We start from the raw sequence: 17,210 nt of genomic DNA on the forward strand, positions 1-17,210 counted from the left end.
GAGGGGTGAGGCTTCTTCATAGTGCCAGACTGTTTACAGTAAATCTGCCCTGCATTGCTCTTTGTTGCTAGGGGTATTTTGTGTGGTTATTGTTAGGGTGTTCTAAGTGGTAACTAAGTAAGTAAAACATCTTCCCTGTCTCTATGATTTTCTAGTCGGTCTGCAGGATTTTTCCGCACATTTCATCATCCGCCATTCAAATTCGTATGTCTGATCACTTAGAAAGTAATACAACACCTCACCTCAACAACTTGCATTGTTTGTGCCTGTAGCATAATTGTGCAGGATGAGCTGCGTGCCAACTGCGTGCAACTCCGTGTGTCCGTCTGCACTCTTTTTCCAATATTTTTCAATGTAAACATGCACTAATTGGATGCACAAACGTTCACCATTTCACCACATCCAGCTGTTTTTCTAACTCTCTGGATCACTGTGCTTGTAAGCTTTTGCAGGGTAGGTTTCGTCTAGCATTTGATTTATCTCTGGACACACATTTTATATTTGTCATGTGCAAAAGTAATGGTGCCAACTCTGTCCACTTTGTTGCATGCTTTGACTACGCTTTATTTGATATTCTTCTAGCAAGGAATTCGTTTTTACTTCTTCGATTACCTTCTCACCTTCATTTCCCTACTCGTCTTAATAAGTAATAGCAAAGATTGAACGTTTACGTTAACACTCTTACACTCTTTTTCCAATATTTTTAAATATAAACATGCACTAATTGGATGCATTAAAGTTCACCATTGCACCATGTCCAGCTGTTTTTCCAGTGTCTCTTGTGCATGAGTGCTGCGGGTTTAAGGAGAAAAGAACTTTGTCAACTTTAAAAATCCTTTCAAGACACTTGCATTCTGTTGTATTCGTTGCATTACGTCGCCTTTTTTTTTGTGCAAGAATGTGTCTGGTCTGAACGTCCCCTATGAATTTCCTCTCCTCAGGCTTCTAAACAATAGTAAATATCCCATGTCGAGACTGAGTCTTTATTGGTGCATCTGACATGTCTAGATTCTCAACTTTCAGGCTCTTAATGATAAGCAGGGAAACCTCTCTGGATCACTGTGCTTGTAAGCTTTTGCACGGTAGGTTTAGTCTCGTATTTGATCTGTCTCTAGACATGCATTTTATATTTGTTGCGTGCAAAGGCAATGGTGACAAGCTCCGTCCACTTTGTTGCATGCTTTGGCTACGCTTTATTTGATATTCTCCACGCAAGGAATGAGATTTCTTAATTTACCTTCTCACCTTCATTTACCTACTTGTCTTAATAAGTAATAGCAGAGATTGAACGTTTACTTTAAGATGCCTCCAAGATAGATTTTGTTTTCCTTGCCTCTTGCCAAATGGCCCATGGATTTAAATTCCTGATATACTTTAATATAAGTGTAATATAGTACAAAAGGAAAAACCTTTTATCAGGACATGCCATCTAAGCCCTTCAGAAGCTCTGCAGATTTGTGGCCCCTAATCATAGCAAAGATCTAGTTCTTTCTGGCTTTCCCACTTGCCTGTTTCCCAAATGCTTGTATTGTGAACGGGTTTATACGAAGAACCGAAGGCTCTGTTCAAATTTGTGCTGTTGTGGATGAAATTTTGTAGCCGCAGACAACTAACAAGACAGTCCAACTTCTATGAAATTGCCTTCATATTAGTCAAGATCATAAGAGGTGACATTTTGGTATGGTCACACAGTCAGACTTTAGGATTGTCAACTGTGTTTAATAGGTGTGACTTTTCGAATTATTCCTTTAAAACTCTCCCTTTAATATTACTGGTCATAATTAAATTATTAATATTTCTGAAGATTCTGCTATCACTCCAAATATACACCCTAATATGAGTGGAATACTCTGAAGCAAGTTGATGCAGTGAAATTACTGCTACATATATCTGAAATTAAAGGTTTACCAACTTAAAAAATAGTCATATATCTAAATTACTTTAGATAATAGTCATCATCTGTTAGTTCTTATCTATTGATGCGTCTGCAATACACCTTTTGACCCTCTCTGCGTCTTTTTAAAAAGTGGCGTGAGATGAATTCAGCACCACACATTGAAGTTTACCCAGAAAACAACATTCCTCTCATGCAAGCGTTTGACGTCAATGCTGCTGCATTTTTAGAACCTGTAAACAGTGGCCAGCACTCAGCCTGCTACTTAGCGATGACATTTCATCGTCTGAATGTTTATTCTTTGCATGCGGCTTCTTCTTCTTCTTAGGTTTTTTTCCTGCTCATGAAAGGTTGTCCCATTTGAACTAGAGCCCTAAGGAATGGCGGTTAGGCATATGCAGCTCACCGTATGATTGCTGGAGGTTTTGCTGTTGAATGAGACACTGTTTTGGACTGATTGGGAAGGAGGGAGGGGGGTGATCGGAAATGGAGTTTGTTGCCCAAATTCAATGCCATGTGTTGCCTGCAAAGAACAACGCAAATAATATTTTTTGTGATATATTTATTATTAAAACCTGAAGCACGTAAGTGTTATTGCAGTGTCAGAAATAATTTTGAATGCTCAAAGCCGAGTGAGATTGCGGTTGGAGCTGTAGCCTGGTGGTTTGCATATTGCACTCCAGTGCTCAGTTGCACATGTGGACAAGTTCAAATAAGTTTTGTGTCATATTCCATTGTTTCCTGTCCTTTCTCAACTGTCCTATATTTTATTAAATGGCCAAAATAATAAAAACAAAAATCGAACCTCTTTGTTTTTATGTTCTCTTCCTAAAATCGAAAATAACACCATTCAGCATGCTTGATGTGAGCCAGTCGAAGTGAATTAGCTGACAAAGTTGATAAACCACAGTGACGTTATCCTCTTCAATTGACGTCATCATAATCTGCATGTTCTATGGATGAAGAGTCAGTATTAACTTAAATCATGCGGTGCGCAAGACATGGCAGTGCACTATCCCTCACCTCCTATTTTTCCTTTCTTTACAGTTGTCTTTTTTGGGGGGGGCTTATACCAAATAATTGCTGGTTTCTTGTTTTCCCAGAGCGAGGGGAGCTACCCCTCCTTATGGCCTGCCAAAGGCATCGGAGGTTCCTGGGACTCATAAATCACACTGGTTATTTGCAAACTCTCCCTTACCAGTTTCAAGCCCCAAGTTTAAACTGCCAAGAAACTCTTCCAAAGGATATAAATATCGCTTTCCTGAATTTTGACTGAACTGAGTTGGTGCTCTGTCCTACAATACTGTAAAAAGACTGGTCTTGTTAGCCAACATTTTTTAAATGTATTATGGACTTGGCACCAAAGTAACAGTACGTTAGACATCCCTAAATCTGACCAACTCCAATTGATACTTTCACATTCTCTCTCTCTCTCTCTCTCTCTCTCTCTCTCTCTCTCTCTCTCTCTCTCTCACTCATCTATGTGCCGTTAACAAGGAGAGGACACAGAACAGATTTGACAGGGCAGCCAACCGCACGTCACTATGTGCTATTTCTGGAAAGCAATATTCATGCTTTTTTCTCTCTCTCTCTCTCTCCCTATCCATCTCTTCCCTCTTGTTTCTCTGAAGCATAGCTGGTGTACCGTTGCTAAAGAAAATAACCATGACGTAAGCTGGGCTCTCTGCAAAATAGACTTTAAAACAGGGGGTTGGTAGAACGTGCCTTTAGAGCTCAAATTATAATGGTTCCTTTAGGGAGACTGCGGGTGCAGACGTCTGTTTTAGTAAAAAAAAAGCCGTAAAATCAATATAAAACCACAAAGTATTTATTAAAATGAAGCACATTGAGGGGGAAAGTAATCACCCTGTCAGTTCTGGAAAACGTCACCCATGCAAAAGTCCTCATTTCTGCCTTGTATAACTTTTTGATTGATTTAACTTTTTCTTAAAGTGATTATTTCCTCATTGCATTGTGGTGTCCACTGACCGCTTTTATTTTAAGGCAAACCACATTGGCCTTGTAATGCAGTTTGTTTTTTAAAATGCAATTTTACATATTGTTCAGTTTATACTACAAATTTGCCCTACTTCTGCCTCGGGTCACTGGGTCTTGTTTGTGTATGTGTATGTGTCACAGTTAATTAGTTATGTTGACTAGTTTATCTAGAGTATATTTTGTATATTTTTAGGCCACACCCACATCTTTTTCTCTATGTTTCGGCCATCTGTCCACATTGAGACAGCGTTTTTGTCAGTCTGTGTGCGTGTTGTAGTTTGGACTGCGCAAATGGAAACCCACCTTTTTCTTTTAAGTCTTGCTGGGGAAACGAATGTGGGTGGGACTTCTGCCGGAAGTCGTTCAATAGCATTCCCTAGCTCTGACTGCAGTCATTTTAGACCCTGTTTACAGCTGGTAATAAGACGAGCTGGTAAAAATTATCTGATCGCAAATGGTCAGCACTAAATATAGTTGTAAACGGGGTACGGAATGTTTTGTGATTGGCTTGGCTTTTCAATGTATACTCTTCTGACCACGAGCGAATACGAACGCGTTTGACACATGCCCATTACTGCTGTTTTGTAATACTCTTTAAGTACAGTCAATGCAAGGCACATGCGCAGATAATGCGTCCACTTTTCGAGAAAATCTGGTCCACACGCGGTCTGTCCGAAATTGAAGCCTACAGCAAAAGTACTGTATACTTTGGCCTTCAGTCTCTGGTGTGTTTCTGTGCTAAGGGAAACACGTCCCATGGTTCACTGTGTCCCAAAGCTTAGCAACAGAGACAAGAGGAAAGCACAGGCAAATTTATAAATGACTGTCCTTGAGGTCCTACCTGACCGTCCTTAGCTTCTCTCGCTCGCTCTCATCTCCCTCTCTCTCTCTATTTCTTTCTTTACATGTCTTGCAGGAATGAACAATGTATTAGTTACTATATCGGTATCTGCCAATATATATATATATATATATATATATATATATATATATAAAATATATATTTGGCCAGTATATTTCTGTCCAATTTTAACTTCAGTAAACTACTTTTTTTTTCTGTGCAAGGTTTTGGCTATTTTAATTGAAACACATTGAAACAAATTCTAAATCGGCTGCAGTCTGCAGTCAGATATTTTTGTAAAATGAATGTTAAAAAAAAGTATTACTGTACCTCACTGTACATTATCACTTCTTTTTCAGCTATCGTATTGGTTAAACTTTCTATATTGGTGCATCCTTACACTCTTTCTGTGTCTATTCCTTTTTGTCTCTGCACAATAGAGTCTTTGGACTAACTGTAAAAATAAAGACCCTGTGGCAGGAATGAAAGCAGGAAATGGTGTCAGCAAATTGTGTCAGCTGTAAGTTTCTCTTTCAACTGAGCTTTGAAAACAAAAGGACAACCCTTCAGGAGACAGGAGAACATTAGGTTGTTGGTTGTTGAGTCCCTTAGGATATCCCAGCTTGATGTCAATTTTTTCCTGTTGACAGAAAAGATGCCCTTTTTTTGCCTCTTGCTGGCATTTGGGTAGTTGATGCATAACATCTCCATGGACTTTTTTTAAGATCAACATCAAGATTTTAGGGTGAAATTTATTTTTATATAAAGTAAAAGTGAAAGTATAAATTGTGTGTCCTATAACTGGTCACTATTGTCACCCATTTAATCAGCCTTTTGCATTCATTACTTCATTAATCCTCGAGTTATGAATTCATTTTTAAAAGTACGAACATATTTAGTTTAATAAATAAAATGAGGCCATATTTATTGTACTATTATGGAGTTATTATCAGTTTAAATGCATCATCAAATTTACATCCATGCTGTCCTCAGTCACATTTTTTCAGGCAAAAATGTGGAGCTTAAATCATATCTTAATGACATGCTATCAGTATGCTTTTCATGAGTCCCCCAATCAAAGGTAATCTCTGCTAAGAGTCATCATACTGCAGTTTCCACCGATGTCTGTAGTGTTGATCCAAGATGGGAGATGTAGAGCAGCATGAACGGATGGAGGGAGATGCACCAAGATCCACAGAATGACCTGGTAATATAGTGAATCCTAAAATAGATTCGCTCACTTTTAAAAGCGCAGTGCAGCCCCACCCCCTGTCCAGGTCCACTTGAATTCAGCATTTACAGTTGAAGTCAGAAGTTTACATACACCATAGCCAAATACAGTAGTGGCCAAAAATATTGGCACCCTTGGCAAATATGCGCAAAGAAATAGCATCCTCAATCCAAGGGGCAGCTTCAAGGTGGAGGGAGACGGCCATCTCAACAACCCCTCCTGTAGGAAGGACAACACAGACTTGACCGCATCTCTGTTGTTTCCCCGTGGGAAGAACTCCAATTTGCAAAGAGACGCCACTTTAAGCTTACAGCCACTTCATGAAGGGGGCTCTGGCCTGAGTGATCGTGTCTATCACCACTGGCGGAAAGGCCTGCTAGGTCTTCCGCATCCTGTCCAGGAGCCAGACATGGAGGTTAGAGGTCTGGCCGTGGGATACCTCAGATAGAGAGCACCAAAGGGGCAATGAGAGGACTCTCAGGAGTCGAACAGGTCCATCTGCGAATCTCTCCCAAATTTATGCGTGGGGGTGGAGTCTCCACTCTCCGCCGAGCGTTACCTGTCGTGAGAGCGCTTCAGCTTCATGGTTAAGGACGCCCGGGAGGTGAGTGGCTCGCATAGATTCAACATCTGCTGATTCCAAAGGAGGAGGCGGCAGGCAAGTTGCGACATGCGATGTGAGCGTACGCCGCCCTGGTGGTTAATGTACACCACGGTCGATGTGATGTCCATCCGGACCAACACGTGCTTGCCCTGAATCAATGGCTGAAGCCTCCACAGGGCCAGCGATACTGCCAGCAACTCTAGGCAGTTGATGTAACATTGCAGGCAGGGCCCTGTCCAGAGCCCCGATACTGCCTGCCTGTTGCACACGGCACCTCAGCCCGAGTTCGAGGCATCTGTTGTGACCACGACCTGCTCTAAGGGAACCCCTGCCCATAGAAATGCTAGATCTGACCAAGGGCTGAAAGTATGGCGGCACCGTGGCGTGATAGTCACACGCTGGGTGCCGTGGTGTCATGCCCACCTTGGGACTTGAGTCTGTAGCCAGTGCTGGTGCGGTCTCATATGCATCAATGCAAACCTGTCTCAAGGCCGCTTTGAATCACGTCCGGGGTTCTCGGCGGCCGGCTGACGGGCAGGTGGTGCCGCCTTCCTGCGAGACGATCTTCTCAGAGGGCGGTGTGCAGGTTCCGATGGCAGAGGAGCCGGGGCCGATGGCGCAGGAGGATGGCCCTGGCGAGAGGCAGATGGGGTGCGGGACTTCGGAGGCCTGTAGGGTGAACCCCCATTGGGTGATGGGCGCATCAAGAAAGCGGACCTTCTTGGCGCCCAGCATCTCCGCAAGGTTGGCCACAGAGTTGCTCTTGGACCACCAAGGTGGACATCGTCTGGTCCAGGGTGTGCGCAGTGAATTTCGTCGCCCATAGAGCGAGGTCGGTCATGGCGCGCAGTTCTTGCATGAGCCTTGGGTCGGTCCCACCAGCGTACAGATCTTTATGCACCTTGGCCTTGTGGACCTGCAGGATAACCATGGTGTGCGGGTTGCCCACTAATCGCAGGGTTGGTGGTTCAATTCCCAGCCCACACGACACCACATGCCCAAGTGTCCTTGGGCAAGACACTGAACCCCAAGTTGCTCCCAATGGCAGGCTAGCATCTTGCATGGCAGCTCTACCATCATTGGTGTGTGAATGTGTGTGTGAATGAGACGCAGTTGAAAGCGATTTGAATAACGCTAAGGTTAAAAAGGCTCTATATAAGTGCAGACAATTTACCAGTTACCATTTACCACTACATCGACACAACGTTGAGTGAGTAACAGACAGGGGACTGAAGACACTTGAGTTTGTTGTTGGATGAGAGCAGAGGCTTCCAAACTTGTGATGATGTAGGTGATTTTCATTTTTTTTTTTTTTTACATTTTGACCCCAAGACCCAATTAATTTATGCAATTCTCCAGATGTGATTCTTGGAGATTCTTTAGCCACTTGAACCATCCTCCTTACTGTTCATGGAGACAATATAGACACAAGCCCTTTTCCAGGCCAATTCTTAACATCTCCAGTTGATTGGAACTTCTTAATTATTGCCCTAATGTTGGAAACGGGTATGTTCAATGCTTTTGGCCGTTTTCATCCTCCATTCATTTTAAATGAATGTGGAATGTCAGAATAAGTGTAAAGAGAATTATATATTTCAGCTCATTTCTTTCATCGTATTCCCAGTCGGTCAGAAGTTACATACACTTTGGTAGTATTTGGTAGCATTACCTTTAAATTGTTTAAAACTTGGGTCAAAGGTTTTGGGTAGCCTTCCACAAGCTTCTCACAATTGGTTGCTGGAATTTTGGTCTATTCCTCCAGACAGAACTGGTGTAACTTGAGTCAAGTTTGTATTCCTCCTTGCTCATATGCACTTTTTCAGTCCTTCCCACAAATTTTCTAATGGATTGAGGTCAGGGATTGATGGCCACTCCAATACCTTGACTTTATTGTCCTTAAGCCTTTTTGCTACAACTTTGGAGGTATGCTTGGGGTCATTTTCCATTTGGAAGACCCATTTGCAACCAAGCTTTAACTTCCTGGTTGATGTTATGAGATTTTGCTCCAGTATATCCACATAATTTTCCTTCCTCATGATGCCATCTATTTTGTAAAGTGCACCAGTCCCTTCTGGTAGGCCTTAAAATACATCAGAATTAGTTTGGCTAAATGCCTAAAGGCTTGACATAATTTTCTGGAATTTTCCAAGCTGCTTAAAGGCACAGTTAACTTAGTATATGTAAACATCTTTCCCACTTGAATTTTGTTTTCTATTAAAAGTGAAACAATTGTTGGACAATGTACTCATGTCATTCACAAAGTAGATGTCCTAATCAACTTGCCAAAACTATAGTTTTCTAAAAAGAAATCTGTGTTGTGGTTAAAAAAATTATTTTTAATGACTTCAACCTAAGTGTATGTAAACTTCTGACTTCAACTGTATTATAAATCTGAATGCTCCTGGATGCCGATTGATCTATTAGCTAGCCGAAGGACTTTTATCTAGCAAATGCACTACTTATTGCTTATTACTCATTGCTTGGTGATTTGCTACTTTTCCTTAGTCTGAAGTTATTGATGTATATTATTGAACACAGCAGAATTAGTTTGAAGCAGGCCACATTGTTACATTTCGAAACTTTATGCTCTTGTAAGATTGTGAAATTAAAACTCTACCGCGCTTATGCTTATAGTTATGTTGGAAATCATGATAAGCAATTGCTAAACTGCTTATAAACAAATTTAAGGGAATAGTTCATCCAGTAAAGAAACTTCTCTCATCACCACCCTCATGCCATCCCAGATGTGTATTACTTTCTCTCTTATGCTTAAAACAAATTAAGGTTTTTAGAAGAATATCTCTGCTCTGTAGATCCATACAATGAAAGTCAACAGGGTCCAAAACCAGTGTTATTATAGTTTGGGATTTTTTATTTAGTTTTTATTTATATTTTATATTCAATCTATCATTACAATTTAGTTTCGTTTTCACAGTTTGTTGGTTAGTTTTAGTTTAGTTTTCATTTTCTCTGTTTCAGTTTAGTTCGTTTTTTATTTTAGTTTTAGTATTTTTTATGGCTGCCAAAGTTGAGCTTTCACTGGTGTAATTTAACAAGTTTAACATCATTACATTTCTCTAGGCATTCTTGTCTCTATCTAGTGGTATGTTCGTGTTTAATGTGAATTGTAAATCTTTAAAATTGTATAATATATGGGTAAAGTGACATAGTACATTTAAGCTTGATCCCCATTGTATTCATATGTATTTCCTTAAATTATTATAAATCATTACTAAACCAATCTTTGGGGAGTAAACAATTAAAGGGATAATCCACCCAAAAATGAAAATGCTCTTATCATTTACTCACACTCATGCCATTCCAGATGTGTATGACTTTCTTCTGCTGAACACAAAACAAAGATTTTAAGAATATCTTTCTCTGTTCTCAACAGTGGCCAGAACTTTGAAGCTCTGAAAAGCACATAAAGATGGCATAAAAGTAAACCATAAGACTTCAGTGGTTTAATCCATGTCTTCAGAAGTGATATAATAGGTGTGGGTGAGAAACGCGTCAATATTTAATTCCTTTTTTACAGTAAACCTTGACATCAGCAGTCTCCTTGGCAATCATGATTTCAAGCTCGATTATATTTCCCAGCACCAGCTAGCGCTCTGCGAACTCTAGTAGTAAGTGTATTCGAGCTTGAAATCATGATCATTCCTATAGACGGCTCTTATGGATCTTTAAATTTTGGACCATGTTGACTTGAATTGTATGGACCTACAGAGTTTAAATATTCTTCTAAAAAATTTTGTTTGTCTTCAGCAGGAGAAAGTCATACACATCTGGGATGGCATGAGGGTGAATAAGAGATGAGAATTATCCCTTTATCTTTTTAAGACTTTTAACTGATGATATTACTTAAGCAATAGTCAAGAAAATAACAGAAATTTGAGGTAAGTCTTGTTCTGGTTATAAAAAGTAAAGGTTTACTTAATATTATGATGTGAAAGTGTATAATAAATATAAAATTAATTCCAAATTCTTTGTAGATATTTTCTAGAGAGAATAATTTTTACTTTTGTACATTTACTTTACCAGTACGGCTTACATGGTGCTTGGTCAAAAGAGGGTCTTCAAAGGCTCTACTTCTCAGTATCGAATATTTCTTCATTTTTGAGAATATATCCTATGCTTTCTTCAAAGGTATAATGATGGGTTATGTGGCATTTGGATCATAATTCGAAGTGTCAAGAAAAGTAAAATTTCCAAAATTGTCACTTTGCCCATATTCACCCTAGTATATAAAAAACTAAAACTAAAATTTATATTTTAGTTGGTTTGGAGTTATGAAAAATATTTTAGCGTAGTTTTATTTTTTCCAATAATTTCAGTTATTATTTGTATTTTAGTTAATGAAAATGTTTTTAGTTTGTTTTCGTTTTCATAACTATAATAACACTGTCCGAAACTTTGTTGCTCAAAAAAAGCTCATAAAGGTGGCATGAAAGTAGTTCACACAAATCCAGTGGTTAAATCTGTCTTCAGAAGCAATGCGATGGGTTTGGGTGAGAAACAGATCAAAACTTAAGTCCTTTTTTTACTATAAATTGTCCTCCTTGCCCAGTAGGTGGCAATATGCATGAAGAATTTGAATCGGCAAAAACAAAAAAAGAAGAGCAAGGAACTGGAGATTTGTAGTAAAAAAGGACTTCAATTTTGATCTATTTGGCAGGCTAGTGCCTTGCGTGGCAGCTCTGCCATCATTGGTGTGTGAATGTGTGTGTGAATGAGTCAGAGTGAAATGCACTTTATATAATAAATAATATTTATATAATTTAATTATTTTGTGTGTCTGTGCGTAAAAGTATTGGAGAGCTGTTTTGGAACTGTTTACACATTTGGCGATTTAAATATGGTGAAACGGACGCGAAAAACAGGATTTTCACCCCAGGATGTGATATAAGAAGGCATTTACTGTGGAAATGATGAGTTTGGAGATGAAATTTCTGAAAACAATACGGATGATTCGGAGGCAGAGGAAATGTTTATGGAGAGATGAGACATTGCTCTGGACAAGTAAGTGTTTTCTTGTGTTTTATAACATATATTACTGTATATTCCGCATAAATAAGCTTTAGTTTGAATAATGAATACACATTTTGTAATTACCCTTTGTCGTGTGTTTCCTCAGTGAGTGTTTGAACCGTTTGTGCGTGTGAGGTTTTAGTTCATTGTTTGTTTCAGATCTATTGACATGCTATATAGATGTTTTGTATATTTACTGTAAATATATATTTATATATATATAAATGGATCGAAATATATATATATATATATATATATATATATATATATATATATATATATATATATATATATATATATATATAAATAAATCAATAAATATAAGTTGAAAATAAGAATATATGTTGTGTTTGAGAGTCTATTTGTTACAATGCTGAATTCATGGGGGAGGTGTAGGCCCATCTATTTGTTCCATAGTACATTGGCAAAGTATACAGTATTTACAGTAAATATACATACAATAATACATATTTACACACTCGAAAAGAAAAACATATATATATATATATATATATATATATATATATATATATATATATATATATATATATATAGAATACAGAAAAGATGGAAAAGGTGTGTCTAGCTTTGTAAATTACATTTATTTATTCTCCCCCACTCAGCAAGCGGCCACATAAAGTGGAGCAGCAGGACAGCACCTCATCAAGAGAGGAGGGCTTTCAGAGAGACCCTTGCTGAGGAGCTGGCAGAGTTGGGGTCTCACTCCACAGCCAGACCCGTATCTCCTGCTCCACGAAGAGCACATCACAGGCCGTTGCACATCACCAAATCTTGCACCGCTGGTCGTCTGAAGTGCAGGCAGTGTCATGCAAAGACACCAGTGAAGTACTCTTCCTGTGATGTGCCTTTGTGCTTTGTACCCAAATGTGACAGCTACAATGACTGGCATGTTGCTAGAAACATGTACAATTTTATAATGGTTTGTAAATACTTTGTGTAAAAATTCATGTAAATAGTTTGTTGTGTATTTTTTATGTAAACAATTTGTCCACCATAGCACTAGTTTTGACTCTTTTATATGCACAACATTTAGTTTCAAGAAGGGAAAAGGCACTCTAATGTGTTTATGCATCAGTTACTCTGTGTCAGCAAAACTAATAGTGGATCTGGATATGGAATAGGATAGCTCTAAGTGTCATCTTTCATTAGAGCCCAAAATTATGACTGTACTTTGAAGCGTTCAAAAGTAGTAGCCTTTTTGTCCTAGGTTACCAAAGGGTCCTTTTGGAGTATCCAAAAGGCACTTTTGTAAAACGCCTGGGTGTACCCTTAGAAAAACATGTGTAAAATATTCATTTTTTATGGTATTGTTATAAAATTTGAACTTGGACTAGGTAAGGCTTCATGCTGTGATCCCATTGTGTTCTCAAGCTAATAGCTACAAGTTATAGTCATCTGCAGGCATCTGTATGCAAAAAAATAATTCAGGCGGAAAAACAAACTTCTATTTCATTGTGTTCAAACTTCTATTACTCAAAATCAGTAGCACTTACAGTAATTCTGACTGCTGGAGAAAAAACTTCAGAGTGTCCCCTTTCAAATGTGACCAAAACCATGCATGTACTCAAAAAGGTTCAAGAACAGCTTTAAATTTACTTTGGGTATGCCTTGATTAGGCGTTTTAGGCTAATTTTACAGGATTGGGAAGACGTTAAAGAAAATATTGTGTTAAGATTATATGGAGGAAAAACAATTAGGTACAACTTGAGGACAATAAATAATTTTGTGTTTTTTCTTATTGCTAGCCAGCTGACACAGTCATGTCATTTTACAGATACATCAAAGTTAAAAATAAATTCAAATTATATTAATCTTTTCTTTTAGTCAGCACAAAAAAGACACCGTGTTTGTCTTGTACTGTGTGAACTTTAAAAATACAATTTTGGGCCTTTATCGCATTTCAAGCCTTTATCCAGAAAATTATTGCATTCAGCACCATTACGATGTTAAAGGACCAAAGAGGACCATTATATTTGTGACCTCAACACCCGTGACACCCCACCCCCAAAATGGTTTGATACCCCCAATGTTCAGTGTTCAAAAAATGGTTCGGCCTTGCATCTATCCTTCCATTCTCTCTCACCCAGCCTCACCCAAGGCTTATGAAACACGTTGTTCTATTTTTAATGAGGAGGTACCTCTCCCTATCTAGCTTCTATTTTCATCGTGTCAGGTTACAATGCTCTTACCTTCTTTTTTAAATACATGGGTAAGTGCCTCTGCAGAGATGCAACGATTATTTAAACTATATAAACGTTTCTTTCACTTCCGTTGAGATATAATTGCAATTGTCCTTGTGTAAGATGAAGTATGCAATTTCTATGCAACTAGCATCACCAAAAGGAATTAAGAAAATAATAACACACTGTAGAATGTTTGCATGCTTGGTTCTGTTTATATCAATCTGCAAGTGAGTGTAGTGTGTGTGTGGGCACTAGAGTAATCAGTTGAGCTGCTTCACTTTGGTCAGAGCTCTCTGAGGGAAATTGACTGGAAACCCCCTCAGTCTGCCCAACCTCCTCACTAAGGGACTTCCTCAACGACTCCAGTCCGCAAACACCTCCCTTTTCCTTTCTGTTCCTTCATGTGTTTTTCATATCCACCATTCTGTCTATAGTAAAAAAAAAAAAAAAAAAAAGCTTCTTGATGGAAAAACTACCAATTTGGGGGATGGTGATACGGTATTTGGACAAGAAGTTTGAAAAAGGAAAGATTTTAGCTGTAACAGAATTGCTGTTGTCTTTTATTGGACAGGAAGGCTCTCCTTTATAGTCCTTATGGTTGTTAATTAACACCTCAAAGGAGTTTTCCGTTGGAATGTAGGCGTCTGACACATACAATAGATGTGTTTGGACTGATTACTGATCGTGGAGCTGTTCTGTTAGCATGAACAAACATGCTAACAAAACATGAAATGCTATTACCAGGTTTAAATAAGAAAAGAGCTTAATTTAATTATGGAGAGGCTTGCAAAGATTTGCAGTTTGAGGGAAGGTATACACACACACACACACACACACACACACACACACACACACACACACACACTCATACATACTCTACAGTCATATTATCACGCAGGATCTTTAGAATATTTGTTTTGTTAGCATAGCTTGCTTAACGTGCTAAGCTAACCTTTAATGGTGATATTCAGCTGACATCTTTACTTTTAGGTCAAATTCCTACTGCCATATTTGAATTTGCACTGTGGGAATGGGACAGTTCTCATTCCAAATTAAAGTGAGCAACAGAATACCTTCATGAAAGGCCCTTCCTCAAGGATGTTAGCATAGTGAACAAATGATGAACACTTTAATGAAGTAATTCCTCGTGATTCATTTTGAAACTTGGCGTCTTTTATGTAATATCTTACCTGGGATTTTTAAGTCCACAATTGCCACCATACACCCAAGGAATACCATCTTCCTTTTGATGCAATTCCATTTGATGCAAAGTTTTATTTGCCAAAACAATCTTAACAGTTATAAACATGGATTTTGCTGCTACATAATCAAGTTAACTTTCAGATGCATAATAAAGTAGGGTGCAGGGTGCACAAATTGGACACACATGAGACAAGAATTAATATCCTTCATAGTGAGTAGGATGCTCACTTTAAATAGATTTTACCCGAAGTGCTGTCAATTGTCCACAGAGTGCTTTATTTACTAAAATGGAAGTTTCGGGCCACTTGAGGACTAATTTGCTTGCTTTACATTGAAAGCTCCCTGTTCTTTTTCTAGCTACAAGGTATCTGGTTAAAACTATGCTAAGTTCATCTGGTCAGTAACAAGAGCAGTAGTCCTGATGACCTCGGCTGGCCAAACTCTGACGTCAAAGGCTTGACACAGTCAATCGGCCTGAGGGTGTGAGGAACGCTATATATAGCCCCTGACTGATGAAGGAATAGTAATTTGATTTGCATGTAAGCTGAACGCTTCCGCTAAGTATCCAGCAAAGAAACCGGATCATTGGCATGTTGGTAAACTTTAGCCGGGGGGGTAGGCAGCAGCAGAGGCTGAGTGACATATGGACTCATAGTTTCTAAAACAGTGATGGTCCCCTGCGTTGTGGTCTCCTACCAAACACTTGTAAAGTCTCAAGGACAGTACGGCGACTCTTCTGCATGTTTAAAGAGACAAAGTATAGCTTCATGCAATCATACTTTAAGTAATGTGCCAGTTTTCAGTTGTCTTTAGCGCAGTGCATGGATTTAGAGCCATTTTAAATTATTTTTAAAGTCCACAAAAGATTAATCATTCTCTGCTTGTCCAGGGCTGCATCTCAATATATCTACTGTCTGTCCTAAACACTGAGCATGATTACGATTGGTGCGTTTCAAATCGAAGTACATTGAAAATGGTTTGTGTGCCCAGATGGTATTCTGTTTCCTGTGAATTTGCAAAATATTCACCTGTGCATGCAAGTTCTGGTGCCAAAGGGATCTGTTTAAAAATATCAATGAATATTTTGGCAAAGCTGCTACAAACTTTCTTAAATGTACCAACCTGGTGACCATGATTTTGCCAAGTGGCACATGTCCCTGGATCTTTATTGGTCCTGAAGTAACATTTCGGTCAACCAATTAGATTTCAGGGTTAAATTTAGGGTACATGATAGGGTTAGACTTGAGGGTTAGGGTCTTATAGACTATGCCTATTGCCTATCAACCTATAATTTCCCTCTAATTTTTAGGGATAGGTTAGGGTTAGGGACATTAGGACTATGTTTCTTTGACCAGTGTTATTCCAAGACCAACAAAAGATGCAGGAACATCTCCTACTGGAAAAAATCACATTGACCGTACAGACACAAAAAAGTAAAAATAATTTTAAGGAGGCGTAATTAATTACTGTAGGTTCTAATTCATGCATGCAAATGTAAATAGTGTCTACCAATAAAAGTATGTACTTTCCCATTACCAGTATAGTAAATCATTTTAGTTAAAAGTACAGTTTGCGAATTGAGATGCAGCCCATGACCATCTTCCCATAATCAAATCTAAACAAAACAGTTGTAGGAGTGTTTGGTTTAAGGGGCCTTATTTTGGCACATCAGTTTTTGGAAGCTCAATTCTCTGGTCAATGGTAGACCTGGAAATCTGGGAGATAGGGAGAGAAATTGAAAGAGAGGGGTTGGATTGCATGCTAGGGCTGTGACAATACGCAATCCCCTCCAGGAATCACCTTGGCTTCCCCTAGGCTACATAACTGCATGCTTGTACCAATAGCTGTCCTAGTGTTGAGTAGGTCTTGGCTGATATGTGGTACTTATTCTTCATGACTTCTAACCAGATTCTTGGTAGAAATTGTCCTTTTGCGCTTGTCTTACAGTAGTTTTAGAATTTTCTATTCTGACCTTGGTGGATCGAGCTGGTCAAAGTTTAGTAGGATGAATTCCCTGTTGGCTTGTGATACAAAAGACACCAGTGTCCTCAAGCCAGTTGACATTTTAACCCTTAGACTTGGTTACGGTAACATGGGCAAACACAGACAAACATCAGTTTAACATTTATGGGCACATTATACATGGACCGTAGAATGCCCTGTCACTAGTGAAGACACTCATGGCCTTTGCTTTTGTAATTGTA

At 38.9% G+C, this 17,210-nt stretch overlaps 1 protein-coding gene across 4 annotated transcripts in view; it reads left to right on the plus strand.

Moving 5' to 3' along the window:
- LOC127647152 (histone deacetylase 5-like) overlaps positions 1-17,210 on the plus strand; it is a 115,771-nt gene that overhangs the window by 54,006 nt on the left and 44,555 nt on the right. The window lies entirely within an intron of this gene.

The sequence above is a fragment of the Xyrauchen texanus genome, chromosome 8, assembly GCF_025860055.1.
Source record: "Xyrauchen texanus isolate HMW12.3.18 chromosome 8, RBS_HiC_50CHRs, whole genome shotgun sequence".
Classification (NCBI taxonomy): Eukaryota; Metazoa; Chordata; class Actinopteri; order Cypriniformes; family Catostomidae; genus Xyrauchen; species Xyrauchen texanus.